Source organism: Tamandua tetradactyla, chromosome 1 (genome assembly GCF_023851605.1).
Source record: "Tamandua tetradactyla isolate mTamTet1 chromosome 1, mTamTet1.pri, whole genome shotgun sequence".
In the NCBI taxonomy this organism is placed as follows: domain Eukaryota; kingdom Metazoa; phylum Chordata; class Mammalia; order Pilosa; family Myrmecophagidae; genus Tamandua; species Tamandua tetradactyla.
In genome coordinates, this window is record NC_135327.1 from 57,299,552 (window position 1) to 57,313,040 (window position 13,489).

General features: G+C 42.4%; 1 protein-coding gene and 1 long non-coding RNA gene across 2 annotated transcripts in view; one reads left to right on the plus strand and one right to left on the minus strand.

The window, feature by feature from the left end:
• LOC143647121 (uncharacterized) overlaps positions 1 to 9,758 on the minus strand; it is a 63,373-nt gene extending 53,615 nt beyond the window's left edge. The window contains exon 1 of the long non-coding RNA XR_013157867.1: positions 9,712 to 9,758. This is a non-coding gene — a long non-coding RNA (uncharacterized LOC143647121). The remainder of the gene's footprint in view (positions 1 to 9,711) is intronic.
• Positions 1 to 13,489, plus strand: part of PHACTR3 (phosphatase and actin regulator 3) — a 160,491-nt gene that overhangs the window by 22,731 nt on the left and 124,271 nt on the right. The window lies entirely within an intron of this gene.

Here is a 13,489-nt window from a genome sequence, read left to right on the forward strand (position 1 = left end):
TTCCAATTCCACCAAATCGTGGCCTCTGTGCCCTCTTTGATTACATGAAATCATCCCATAGCATGAAGGTTATGGGGGATTTGTCGTTGCATGGGAATGGTCTTTTATGGGGTTCTGCCAACTCTATTGGGCCATCTGGTCATTTCTGAGACCCTGTTGAGTTCTAATTTTCCCCGTTTAGCAGGAGAATAAACTAGGTTTCAGAGAGAGTGGTGATGGTAAGTGCCAGAACTTTGATCAGTGGGCAGGTCTTCCTGGCTGGAAGTCTTTTTGATTTACTTTCACAGATTGGTTTCTGGATAGATTTATTTAAATCCTCCTTGGTTCACCCCCTTGGTTCAGCAGACTTATCTTTACAAGGAGAGAGATACCTATATATTTGGATCTCATGGACAAGAATGGAAAAGATACCAGTGGCCCATCCATCTGTCACATTTTCCCACTGCTGGTCTTAGGCTGGACACACCTGGGCTGAAGTGCCCTTGATAGGAGGGATGAGGCTGTAGTATGTTCCATCGTGTTGGTCCCTCTTGGATTGTGACTGGGTCTTGATTCTTGGAACTTGATTGGCTCTTTGGGAGATAACATGATAGGGTCAAGTTGGGACTTAAGGGATTATCTGAACCAGCATAATGGGCAGGTAGAATGGAGTTCTCTGGCTACCTCCTTTAGGCAGACATGCGTTTCTGTAGTTCCCCATCTCTATTTATCCCTTTTTACTCTTTCAATTTCTGTGTGGTCCCTGGAGATTGTAGAAGCAGTGCAAGCTCCATCAATGACTTCCTAATAGCCAAGTACATCTTTTTCATCTTCATTAGCCTTTAACTGGGCATTCAAGACCCTTCAGAGTCTCCTGCTACCTTTCCCTTCTCACCTCTCTGGCCTTAGCTTTCCCTTGTCCTCTCATTTTGCTTTTTATCACCCCTTCCCTTTATTTGAAAGCCTTTTCCCACCTGTTGGGATCCTACCCATTGTGCAAGGCCCATTTCAAATGCTACACCTTCAGGAAACTGGAAATTTTATTCTGAGTCTGAGAGTGTTGTATAGCCATTAAAGGACATTTTTAAAGAAAATTAAAATCATCCCCTATCTTACCACCTCGGGCAAATATTCGTATATGTTCCCTTCATCCTTGTTTATATGTTACATACTCACAGGAAATATTTTATAAAATTAATACCATGTATTTATTATCTAATATCCTGATTTTAAATATGCTTCTGTCTTGAGTATTTTTTCAGTATTATTAAATATTTTTCAAATGTATGATTTTTATTGGGTGCTTGAACTTCTATCCTACTTCTCTTGTACAATTTATCTAACTATCCCTCTTACTGTTGAGATATTTAGATTATTTAGTTGTGTGCGAAGTTTTGTCTATGTCCCTATTATTTCTCTAGGAATATAATTATTTTCAAGGGGTAAAAACTGTTTTAAAGCTCTTGACAACACATTGCAAAACTGTTTCTCAAGAAATTGGTATCAATTTACACACCCATCTGCAGTGAGGATGCGCATCTTTCCACAGCTTTCCAAGCTCAAAAAGCCCTCCAGATTTGACTGGCAACAATGAAAACTTCTTATTTAATTTGTTTTTTTGAGTAACTTGTAGAGGCAAATATTCCTTTTAGTTATTTATTGGTTGCTTTTTTCCTTTTCTGAATACTGTAGAAGTCTTTTGGACACTTTTCAACTGGTAAAAGGGGAAACGTGTGGTTTTTTAATTGATCTTGAAGAGGTCTTTACATATTAAGGATTTTACCCTTTGTCACTTATTGTGAATTCATCATTTGACCTTGTTTTAGTATGGATTTGAATGAAAAGTTTCAGATTCTTTCATAATGAGGACGAACCATTCTTTAGTTCTTGGCTGCTTCTATTTCTCCTAAGCTTAAAAATTCATCCTAGCAGTGACTCAGTTATTTATTTTTTCTAGATTTCCTACAATTGTACTTTTAAAATTAAACTGGAGGGTGGGCCGTGGTGGATCAGTGGCAGAGTTCTCGCCTGCCATGCCAGAGACCTGGGTTCGAGTCCCGGTGCCTGCCCATGCAAATAAATAAATAAATAAATAAATAAATAAATAAGTAAACTGGAATTTATCTTAGTGTAGGGAGGAAGTAGATCTCAAATGTAACTTTCCCCCAGATGTCTGATTGTGATTCTGTTGGTCGTTGCACCCAACAGAATTCTGTCCCATTGGTCACTGAGGCTTCTTCCCATCCCGTCAGTGACCTGACGTTCCATGGGGTGTGTGCGGTGGGGCTGGGTATTAATGCTTGTGTGGTGGCCGAGCTGTTTTAGTGATCAGAGCTTGGAGGTGCATTTCTGGGCCTAAGGACCCCCCACAACTGTTCTTTTTCATTCTGGTTCTCTCTCGGCGGAAACTTTCTGCATCCTCCAGGGGGGCTGGCGATTTGTTGGGGATGCCTTTGCCTCCTCATCGGCTTGGAGTTTCTGGAGGACCAGGACTGCATCTTAACCTGCTTCACACCCCACCCAGCACAGCCCACCTCTGCGTGTGCCAAAGAGAATTCACACCAGATACAATCGTCACAAGCGACTATGTTGCTTCTTTCAGGTTGTTTTCTGGTTTGCTTGTATTTCTTGGGCAACCTACAATCAGATGTAGCATTTGATTAAATTAAGGAAGCAAATATATTCTGTGTTAAGTGAGCTTTTTGTTTCTCGCCTCCAAACTAAGCAAATTTAGCTATCAGTGCTGCTTGTAATTACCAAACATCTAGTACATTAACTGAGATTTTTTCCTAGCAGCTCTTTATAGTTATTCTTGATTTATCTTCTGGTTTTTATATTTCCTCATTTCTGTCTTCAAACCAAAGCATTAAATTAAGGTACGTAGTCATGTTGCAGCAACATGGAAAGAGACTTCGCGTGAACAAAGCAAGGGGGCATCTTTTTTCTCACATCAGAGACTAGGGTTTGAATTTCCAGTTTGAGTCATGATGGATGGTGGGAAATAAATCACCTTCCAGGCCTTGCTGAATGTTCTTTGAATCTGTGCCCTCTTGAGCATCCATTCACATTCATGGAGCCTAGCGGAGGCCCAGAAAAGTTTCGTTCATTCATGCTTGCTTGTTTTTCTCTTTACATTTTAATAGACACCTGGGCATGAGTGGTGCTTTTTGCATGTTCTACAAGTCATGGAACATTATGGTACACAGAATAGATGTTCAATGGGCAGTTTTTTTTTTTTTACTGAAAAGATTTTTTAGAAATATTTTATTGATATGTAGCATTTACATAAAAATGCAAAACTCATAAGTGGTAAATGGGCAGCTCAACCTATTTTTCCAAAGTGGGTGTGCCTGTGACATCTCAGGAAACAAAACCAAAGCCAGAAGCCTGAAGTCCCCCTTGGCTCCTCTCTTCACAAGAAATCCACTTGATCACTGACAGCACACAGACCTGTTGTACCTGTTTTTGAATATTACGTCATTGGGATCATATAATATATATGTTTTTGTATCTGGCTCCTTTGGCTCAGAGTTATGTTTCTGGGGTTGATCCATACTGTTGGGTGTGGCCATAGATTGTTCATCGCCTTATTGTGTAGTTTTCCATTGTGTGACTTGACCACAATTGATCCAGGCTACTGTTCATAATATTTGGGTTGTTTCTAGGTTTTAGCTATTAGAAATAGCATCACTAGATACATTCTTGTATGTGCTTTTTGGTTTTGTTTTGGGTGAGGATATGCTGAGTCATACCCAACACATCCAGTGTTCCATGTCAGCAGACAATGCCAATCAGTTTTCCAAAGTGGTTAAACCAGTTTCCATTCCCGCCGGCAGACGGGAGTTCTCATCACTTGATCATCTCATCAACCCTTGATACAGGCATTTTTAGAAAAAAAAATTAGCCATTGTGGTACAAGCACAGAATTATTGCATTTAAGTTTACATGGTACTTCCTTGAAAACTAATGAGGTTGAATGCCTTTTCATGTTCTCATTGACCATTTGTAGATCCTCTTTCGAAAGTGCCTGTTGAGTTTTTATCCATTAATTGAGCAAGCAGGGGTTGCTGCTCTTTTAAATATTGATTTCTAGGAGTTTTACAATTACATATTCTGGACACGAATGCTTGGCTGAATATATATGTTGGAAATATTTGCCCACAGTATGACTTGGCTTTTCATTCACTTAACGGTGCCTTTAATTTTCATGTAGGTCAATTTAACAATATTTTTCCTTTTTTTTGCATCTTATTTAAGAACTATGTGCTTACTCCCAAATTATGACAGTTTTCTCTCTTATGCTTTCTTGAAAAATTTTGTTGTATCAGCTCCCATGTTCAGTTACCCAGAATTGATTTTTTGGGTATGGGGGTGAGGGAAGACTCAAGAATCAATTTTTGCCATTTGGTGATGCAGTTGATTCATCACCATTTGTCGAAAAGACCATTCTTTTCCCATGGCACAGCTGTGTTGCCTATAGAAGTTTTGTTGTTTCAGCTCTCACATTTAGATCTAGAATTGATTTTTTGTGTATGGCGTGAGGAAAGGCTCAAGAGTCATTTTTTTCTCATCTGTATATCCAGTTGATTCAGCATCATTTGTCACAAGGAGCATTCTTTTCTCACTGCACAGCTGTGTTCCCTTCCTCATAAATCAAGTCCCTGTATGTGTGTGGATCTGTTTTGGACTATGTATTCTGTTTCATTGATCTCTTTGTCCTTGAACCAGTAATGCATTGTCATAATTATTGCAGATCTTATAATAAGCCCTATTACTTTATTTTTCTTCTTCAAATGGTCTTAGCTAGTCCTGGTCCTCTGCATTTCTATATAAAATTCAGAATTGTAACACCCGGTATGGTTTTGATTGGCATTGCATTGACCTGGACCCAAGTTTGGGAAGAAATGACATCTGTAAAACATTCATTCACTTTCTCATTCTATGAACATAGTATGTCCCACCAACCGTTTAAGTCATCTTTCTTTTCTCTCAATAACGCTTTCTGGGTAGAGGTCTTTTTTTTTTTTTAACAAATGTTCATAGCAGCTTATTTATTTATATTGTGAAAAATAATATAGATATACAAAAAAGCAATAAATTTCAAAGCACACTGCGACAATTACTTGTAGAATATGTTTCAGAGTTTGATATGGGTTACAATTCTACAATTTTAGGTTTTTACTTCTAGATGCTCCAAGACAAAAGAAATTCAATCTAATGATTCAGCAGCCATGCTCATTTGTTAAATCCCATTTTCTCTGCTATAACTCCACCTTCTCCTTTGATCTCTCTCCCAATCTTTAGGGATATTTGGGTTAGGTCAATTCTAACTTTTTCATATTGGAAAGGGCTATCAATAATATGGATGGGGGATGGAACTAGTTGATGTTCTGGAGAACCCATCTGGGGGTTGTAGGTTTCTGGGAAGTAATCATAGTTGCTGAAACCTCTGTAGAATATCAGATAAAACACTAGATTTTTTTTTAGGGTTGGCAGGAATGGTTTTGGTTGGGGTTTGGCAAACCATGACAAGTAGCAATGTCTAGCTGAGGTTTGCGTAAGAGTAGTCTCCAGAGTAGCCCCTTGACTCTATTTGAACTCTCTCAGCCACTGATACCTTATTTGTCCTTTACCCCTCTGGTCTGGGAGGCATTGTTGATCCCATGGTACCAGGGCCAGGCTCATCCCTGGGAGTCATCTCCCACACCGCCAGGGAGACGTTCACCCCTGGATGTCCCACATAGCAGGAAGGGTAATGATTTCACTTGAAGAGTTGGGCTTAGAGAGGGAGAGGCCACATCTGAACAACAAAAGAGGTCCTCTGGAAGTAACTCAGACATAACTATAGGTAGGCTAAACTTTTCTGCTACATAAATAAGCTTCACAAGAGCAAGACTCAAGATCAAGGGCTTGGCCTGTTGACTGGGGAGTTCCTAATGTTTGATACAATATCAGAGGTTTCCCTGATGGTACAGCTTAATAGTTCCATATTTTTTCTCCCGGATATCCCTCAGGAAACTTTGCCAATACTTTTTAATTATCTGCTCAACATACTCTGGGATATATCTGGGCATAACATTAAGCTATACAGAATTACAAGCCCTCATTCCCATTCTGGGCTCCATGTGTTTGGGTTGTTTAAATGATCTGTCTATATAAGTTGAGTTAGATTGAGTGTTACAGAAAATTTAGGTTCTGGACAAAATAAACCTCTCTGCCTTTTATTCTGTATAGAGTTCTTATGCATATGTTTCATTAATTTATGCCAAGATATTTGATGCTTTTGGAGGATTTTTAGCTGAGCTTATTATTTAAATATCATTTTATAATTCTTTGATGGTGGTATATAGAAATGCAATTTATTTTTTTGATGGACTATGTTTCTAATAAACTTACTAACATAACTTGTTTTATATTAGAGATTCTTTTGGATTTTCTAAGTACAAAAACTTTTCTCCAAAAAAAAAGATAGCTTCATTTCTTCCTTTCCACTCCTCCTACTGGTTGCTCCTCACTGCACTAGCTAGAACTTCCCATCCATTTTTTTTATACTTTTCTTATTGTATAGTATAACATATACAAAGTGAAGAAATTAAAAAAAATAGTTTTCCAAGCACTCTTCAAAAAGTGATTACAGGATAGATCCCAGAGTTTGTCCTGGGGGACCATACGATCCTCTCATATTTTTCCTTCTAGCTGCTCCAGAATATAGGAGGCTAGAGGGCTTAAATACATTTTTATGATCACAGTCAACTTTTTTTCCTTTTTTTTTGTGTACAGTAACATATATACAAAAAGGTATAAATTTCCAAGTACAGCACCTCAATTAGTTGTAGAATATATTTCAGACTTTGACATGGGTTACAATTTCACAATTTTAGGTTTTTACTTCTAGCTGCTCTAAAATACTGGAGACTAAAAGAGATATCAATTTAATGATTCAGCATTCATATTCATTTGTTAAGTTATCGTCTATGTATAATTCCACCATCACATTTGATCTTTCCATACCTCTCCTTGGGGTTGTTTGGGCTATGGCAATTCTAAATTTTTAATATTGGAAGGGTCTGTCATTAATATGGGGTAGGGAGATGGAACTATCTGACATTCTGGAGAGGCTGGGCTAGGTGTCAGGACTTATCTGGACTAGGTACCCATCTGGAGGTTGTAGGTTTCTGGCACATTACTCTAGTGCCTGGAACCCTTGTAGAATCTTATAAATTGCCCTAGTAGGTATCTTTAGGATTGGTTAGAATGGTCCTGGTTGGGAGTTGGCAGGTTATGATAGGTAGTAAGGTCTACCTGAAGCTTGTGTAAGAGCAGCCTCCAGAGTAGCCTTTTGACTCTATTTGAACTTTCTCTGCCAGTGATACTTTATTATACTTCTTTTCCCTCATTTGGTCGGGATGTAATTGTTGATCCCATGGTGCCAGGTCTGGATTCATCCCTGGGAGCCCTTTCCCTCGTCACCAGGGAGACTTTCACCCCTGGATGTCATATCCCACGTAGAAGGGAAGGCAATGATTTCACTTGCAGAGTTGGGCTGAGAGAGAATGAGGCCACATCTGAGCAACAACAGAGGCCCTCCAGAAGTAACTCTTAGGCATGCCTATAGGTAGTCTAAGCTTCTCCACTACCTACATAAGCTTCACAAGAGTAAGCCTCATGATCGAGGGCATGGCCTATTGACTTGGGTGTCCCCAAAGTTTGACACAGTATCACAGGATTCCTTGACAGTAAGGTTTAATAGTTCCACATTCTTTCTCCCATCCCTCAGGGGACTTTACCAATACTTTATGATCATCTGGTTAATATACTCTAGGATGTTTCAAGGCATTACGATAACTTCCTGTCCAATTTTAGACAGAGACGCTGTCATTGTATTCCTGATCTCAGACGGAAAGCAGTCAGTATCTCATCAATTAGTGGGAGCTTGCTACAGGTGTTTTGTATATATCCTTTAGGAGATTAAGAAAGTTCTTTCTATCCCTAATTTTCTAAAGTCTTTAATCATGAATGGGTGTGGAATTTTAGCAAAAAATATTGTGATATCTATTGAGACGATCATATGACTTTTCTCCTTTATTCTGTTAATGTGGTGGGTTCCACTGATTGATTTTCGAATGTTAAATTAACCTTGCATTTCTGGACTAGCTTGTTTGGATATTTTATCTTCCTACATATGTGTGGCTCTGATTAGCCAACGTTTTAAAAAATTTTTTTTTATGATTTCCATATCTACATACACGAGGGAGCCTGGCCTGTCATTTTCCTTTCCAGGGGTGCCCTTTTCTGGTTTTGGTGTCAAAGTTCAGCTGCCCTCATTAAAGAGTTTTCCTCTTGGTTTCTCTCCAAGAGCTGGGTAAGACCGATGCTGTTTCCTAAGTGCTTGGAGGGATTCACTGGTGACGCCAACTCGCTCGTCAACAGATCCTTGAATGTTTAGAAGATGTGACATCAATCTCAGACGATTACAAAATAAGAAAAATTTAGAAAGCTCAAGGCAGAGGGGCCTCCATGGGAAGGAGTGATTGGCTTATTCATTCGGGCCAGCACAGCTGCCACCAAGTGGCTTGCCATCCCAGTGGCCGCTGAGCCTTAGGGATATGCTAGGGAGAGGCCCCGCCCCCTGGGAGCTGGTTCTGCTGAGGGACAGGGAGTGTTTTCAGTTCGAAGGGGTCGCAGCATGTGTCTGTGCTGAGGACCCCTCATCCCCCCCTCCATTGGACCCCATCGCCGCTGCCCCTGCCCTCTTCTCTGGCTGCATCTTGCCAGCTTCACTCCAGCACTGGGCGCCATGCTTTTAGTCTGGTGAACGCACCCACGGCCTTTCTGCCCTCTTCCTGCTCTGCTCCTCCCTCCACTGTTCATTCTGGGACCCTGCACATTCCTGCGTCTCACTTCTTCAGGGAGGACTTCCAGGCCAAATTAGATTTTTGGTTCCATAGACTCAGAGCCCAGCCTCTTCCTTCCCATACTTAGCATGTTTGCACTTTGCACATTTATTTGTGTGGTTATTTTTGTTTTAGCATCAGTTCCTCCCACTTAGCCGTGGGCTTCTTGAGGACAAAAGCTTATCTATTTTTGTTCCCCACCAAAGCCCTTGTGCCTAGTGCAAAGCGAAGCACACAGTAGGTCATGAATAAATGCACAACCCCTTTCCCTCCTTTCTAAAGGGTTAGAAGCCCATTAGTAGGCAAAACAAAACAAAAACAAAAAGCAAACCCAAGTGCAGATTAAAACCAATTCTAACTTGTTCCCTGTGAATCCCATGCCCAGCCCTGGAGCTCTGTCATTGGTGGAATGAATGAATGAAGTGTTATTGGAGTTTGTTGTGCTCATAAAGGAAGACAGTGATTAAATAGAGTCCCGTTGCAGTCAGGTAATTTTGAGAAGTTATGATATTGCCTACCCTCTCTTTTGTTATTTCCCATCGCAAAAGTATACAAAGGTAATTATTCTGGGTTTTCATGAAGAATTAAAGGGACCCTTGAGTGTTTACTCGGTGTTCCTTTTCTGGCAGGATTCATGATGTGAATGAGGAAAACAGCAGGGCTAACTTTTGTGTGTGAAACTTTTATAGAGGTAATTGCAGCTGTGCATGCAGATGTAAAAATAGTCCACAGGGCTCCTGGGTAGACTCTCCCCAGTTTCCCCCAAGGATAAATTTTATGAACCCATGGTAAAATATCACCCCTGGGTATGGACATGGACGTGCTCCACCAAACTTACCATGTTGGCGAACTTGGAATCTGCCTCCCAGGCCCCCTACTGAGTGCTTTATCTCGTTTAGTTGTCATGACAACCATGGAAGGTAGATGGCATTAGGATCCATGTTCTAGAATGCAGGGGGTGGAGGGCCAGGCATTAACTGGCAGATTGGGAACTCCTGCCACCCCAGCCTGTGTCCTTTACCATGTTGGTATAAGCCACAGTGGACATCTCGGTCTCTCACTAGAGATTTTTAAAGGATAAAATTACTTGGGTAATATTAAAAAGAATTTTATTGTAAAGGGGTGTTTTTTGAGCATCCTCCAGAATGGAGTTCTGAAGTCTAAGGAATCCTTTGCAAACTCCCAGGACACCACAGTTTCTGACAAAACTCTTGAATCTGCGTTTCTGATCTGTAGTCTTTCCATTTCTGTGTAGAAGGACTTACACCCACTTATGCTGGGACTTCCTGTCCTGCAGTGCATGTCCCTGGGCTGTATCAGTCAGGGTTCTCTAGAGAAACAGAACCCACAGGAGAGATCTGTAAATATGAGATTTATAAAGGTGGCTCACGCAACCATGGGGACACAAGAGTCCAGAATCCCCAGGGCAGGTTGCGAGGCTGGTAACTCTGAAGAAAGGCGTTGGTGAATCTCACGGGAGAGGCTTGCTGGCTGAAGAAGCAGTGAAGATTCTCTCTTCTCCCTTAAAAGTCTTCAAGTGATTGGATTCTCTCATTTGTGGAAGACACACCCTTCATTGATCATAGACTTAACCACTCACGCACAGATGCAATCAACTGACGGTGGTTTAATACACCAGCCTTCTGGTTTACCAACCAGCCACGAAACATCTTTGCAGCAACGGACAGGCCAGTGCTTTCCTGACCAGAAAATGGGCATCATCACCTGGCCAAGTGGACACCTGAACTCAACCCTCACAGTTGTTCTCCCTAAGGGGCTGAGGGGTACGTCCTGGGGGGCAGGAGCAGGTAGCTGGGGATGGGAAGGGTGGAAATAGATAAACCTGGGTTGGCCATGTTCTCACTTATTTTTAGAAGTTTGGTAACTAAGGGGAGAAAGACTCCCTGTTCTTTCTTCCCAAGACCTTGTCATTTGGAAGATTGAGATGGTTTGCCTGAGCCTCAGTCCCAGGCAAGTGAGCTCCTGTGGGCACGCAGTCCCCCGAGCTGGGGAGGGCTTGATGGAGCCCCTCCGGGTGGCTGTGTGGCTGCAAAGGGCCGCAGACCAAGACGCTTCTTGCTGCCCAGCTCTCGTCCCACCTGGCCCTTGTTGCTGCCCGGGGTCCCACCAGGTTCTGGTCTCTGAGCATCAGCAGGACCTTCTGAGGCCACTGGCCCCAGAGTCGGTGTCCTCACCTGCCTGGACCTCCCCCAGGGGAAATCTGCAGGCGGTCAGTTAAAGCAGAGTGAAAGGCACGCCGCTCACATTTGGTGTGCACCATTTTGACGATTTAGGGAAAAAAAAATCTAAAACAATTGTAATCATTCTGAGAAGTTTATATTTCATGATAGAGCGTGATCTGGTTTTGACTTACACTAGGAAATTACCATTATCGTGGGCCAAAGGCAGTCAAAATGTGGCCGTATCAGGTGGTTCAACTTAATACAACAAATTAAATTGAAACCTGGAGAAATAAGCAAATGAGCACTTTGCATGGCTCTGTTTTAAAAAGGAAGTCTATATATATATATATATATATTTTTTTTTACATGGGCAGGCACCGGGAATCAAACCCGGGTCCTCTGGCATGGCAGATGAGCATTCTTGCCTGCTGAGCCACTGTGGCCCGCCCAATCAATGTATTTTAAAACATATGGGGAAGATGACATATTCCTCTCCTATATCGTGGACAGCCTTTTATGGTGAAGTCATTTGTTGGAATCTGTTCTCGGTGGCAGGAATTTCACCTGAGAGGACTCTTCCTTATCTAGATAAGGACCCATCAAGCTAGATGAAAATGTAATGTGTAAAAAGGTATATTTGAATGTGGATTTTAGAGGCACTACATGAGAAAAACAAGCAAAAAAAAAAAGAGGGAAAAAAAAAGAGAGAAAGAGAAAGGCAATAATGAGTTCATAGCCGTTGGTGACACCAGGTGAAAAAATGAATGATGTGCCTTCCACAGGGGACAGTAGCCTGACCGATAGCAGGTCGGGGAAAAATTCACTTTCTCTTTTTTGTAGCTTATCCTGAAAGGGAATTTCCTGCCTTTGATTTTTCTTCTCGAGGTGGTTTCAAACTTACCCAGATTCTGTAGGATTTAAATGGATCTTGTGCCCCGAGGAATGTGACAACAACCCCTTTAGCCCACCTCCCTCAGAGAGAGCGTTAAACCAAGCATGTCATCCCAGCAGAGCTTTGCTTGTTGTGTGTGTGTGTGTGTGTGTGTGGGGGGGGTGTTAAAAGGCTTGGGGGAATTTGTTAGGCTTCCTAGCCATCTTTTACTTGCTCTGTTCTTCTTCCAGTTATGTCACTGGTGGGACCAACAGTGCTATTGTCACATTTCACAGCTGGGACAGTGGGGCTTGTAGACGTCGCGGAGATGTGGCCGAAGGCACAGGGCTGGTGGGGAGCGGAGGCAGCCCGAGGGCCCTGGGTCTGTGGCCCCAAGGCCAAGGCTCCATCCAAGTTGTTGGAGCACCTGGTGTTTGTGTTCTGTTTTCCATCTGAGAGAGAACCTTCTGGAAGGCAGGACCCTGTGCTCAGAGTTCTCAGGTTTCCTGCAGCCTCTCGCAACAGGCTTTCTCACAGGAGGCATGCAGGGGTGCAGAGAAGAGGCTGCTTGGGCTGGGGTGGTCCTCCAAAGTGACGAGGGGGCGTCGCGCCACATTACCCGTGGGAAGGTGCCACATGGGAAGTCAGAACAGCTTCTCTCAAGAAGGCCAGTGCTTCTGGTCAAAAGATGGCCATTTCTTTGGGTGAGCTTCACACAAAGTTGCCCCTGGGCCCCGGAGGCCCGTGTTGTATGCACAGTACATGTCAATAATCATTAAAAGCATCATGATGAGTTCATGTGTCCATGTGGGTAGGCACGTGGAAATGGGAACACAGAGGCATGGTTGCCTCCATCTCTCAGTTCTACCACCTTGCTTACTGGGGACACACTCAGGGAGTGGAGATCAATAATGCTGTCTCTGGTTCCACCAGACATGTAGCTGGTTACATCCACCAAACACGATGCCACATCTGCTGCTGCGCCATGTTTTTTGTACGTTCTGGGCTGATTTCCCTGACACAGCCTGAGCCCTGCTGCCAAGAGCCCATCCCGATGAGGTGTGTGAGCTGCACACAGCCCTCTGTGTCTCCTTCGATCTGAGGATGTTGGCTCTCCTGAATTTTGTTTGGTGAGACTCTTAAGAATCCCATCATAATGGCTGCTTATAAAAGCGTCTGACCCAGCCCTTGCAGATCCCCGAAGAAACTGCTGCTTGTTCTGTTTGTCACTGGTCTTTTGCTATGCAGAGGGAATATTCGTTCTGTTGAAAATTAAAGACTTGATAAAATATGCCTGCCTTTTATGATGCCCTTGAAAATCATGTGATTCTGCTAGACTCTCTTTAGTGTCTTTAAAATAGTCCAACAAATATTTACTGAGTGTCTCCTGTGTGCCAGGGACTGTGGTCTGGGAAGACCACTCAAGGAGCCTTGAAAAGCTGATGATGAAGATAATGATGGTTTACGAAACGTTTCTACACACTGGACACCATACTGAACCTGCCATATGCTTTAATTACTGTGTAAGGCCCAGCACGGACACCTGAAATAGGTCCTGTTAT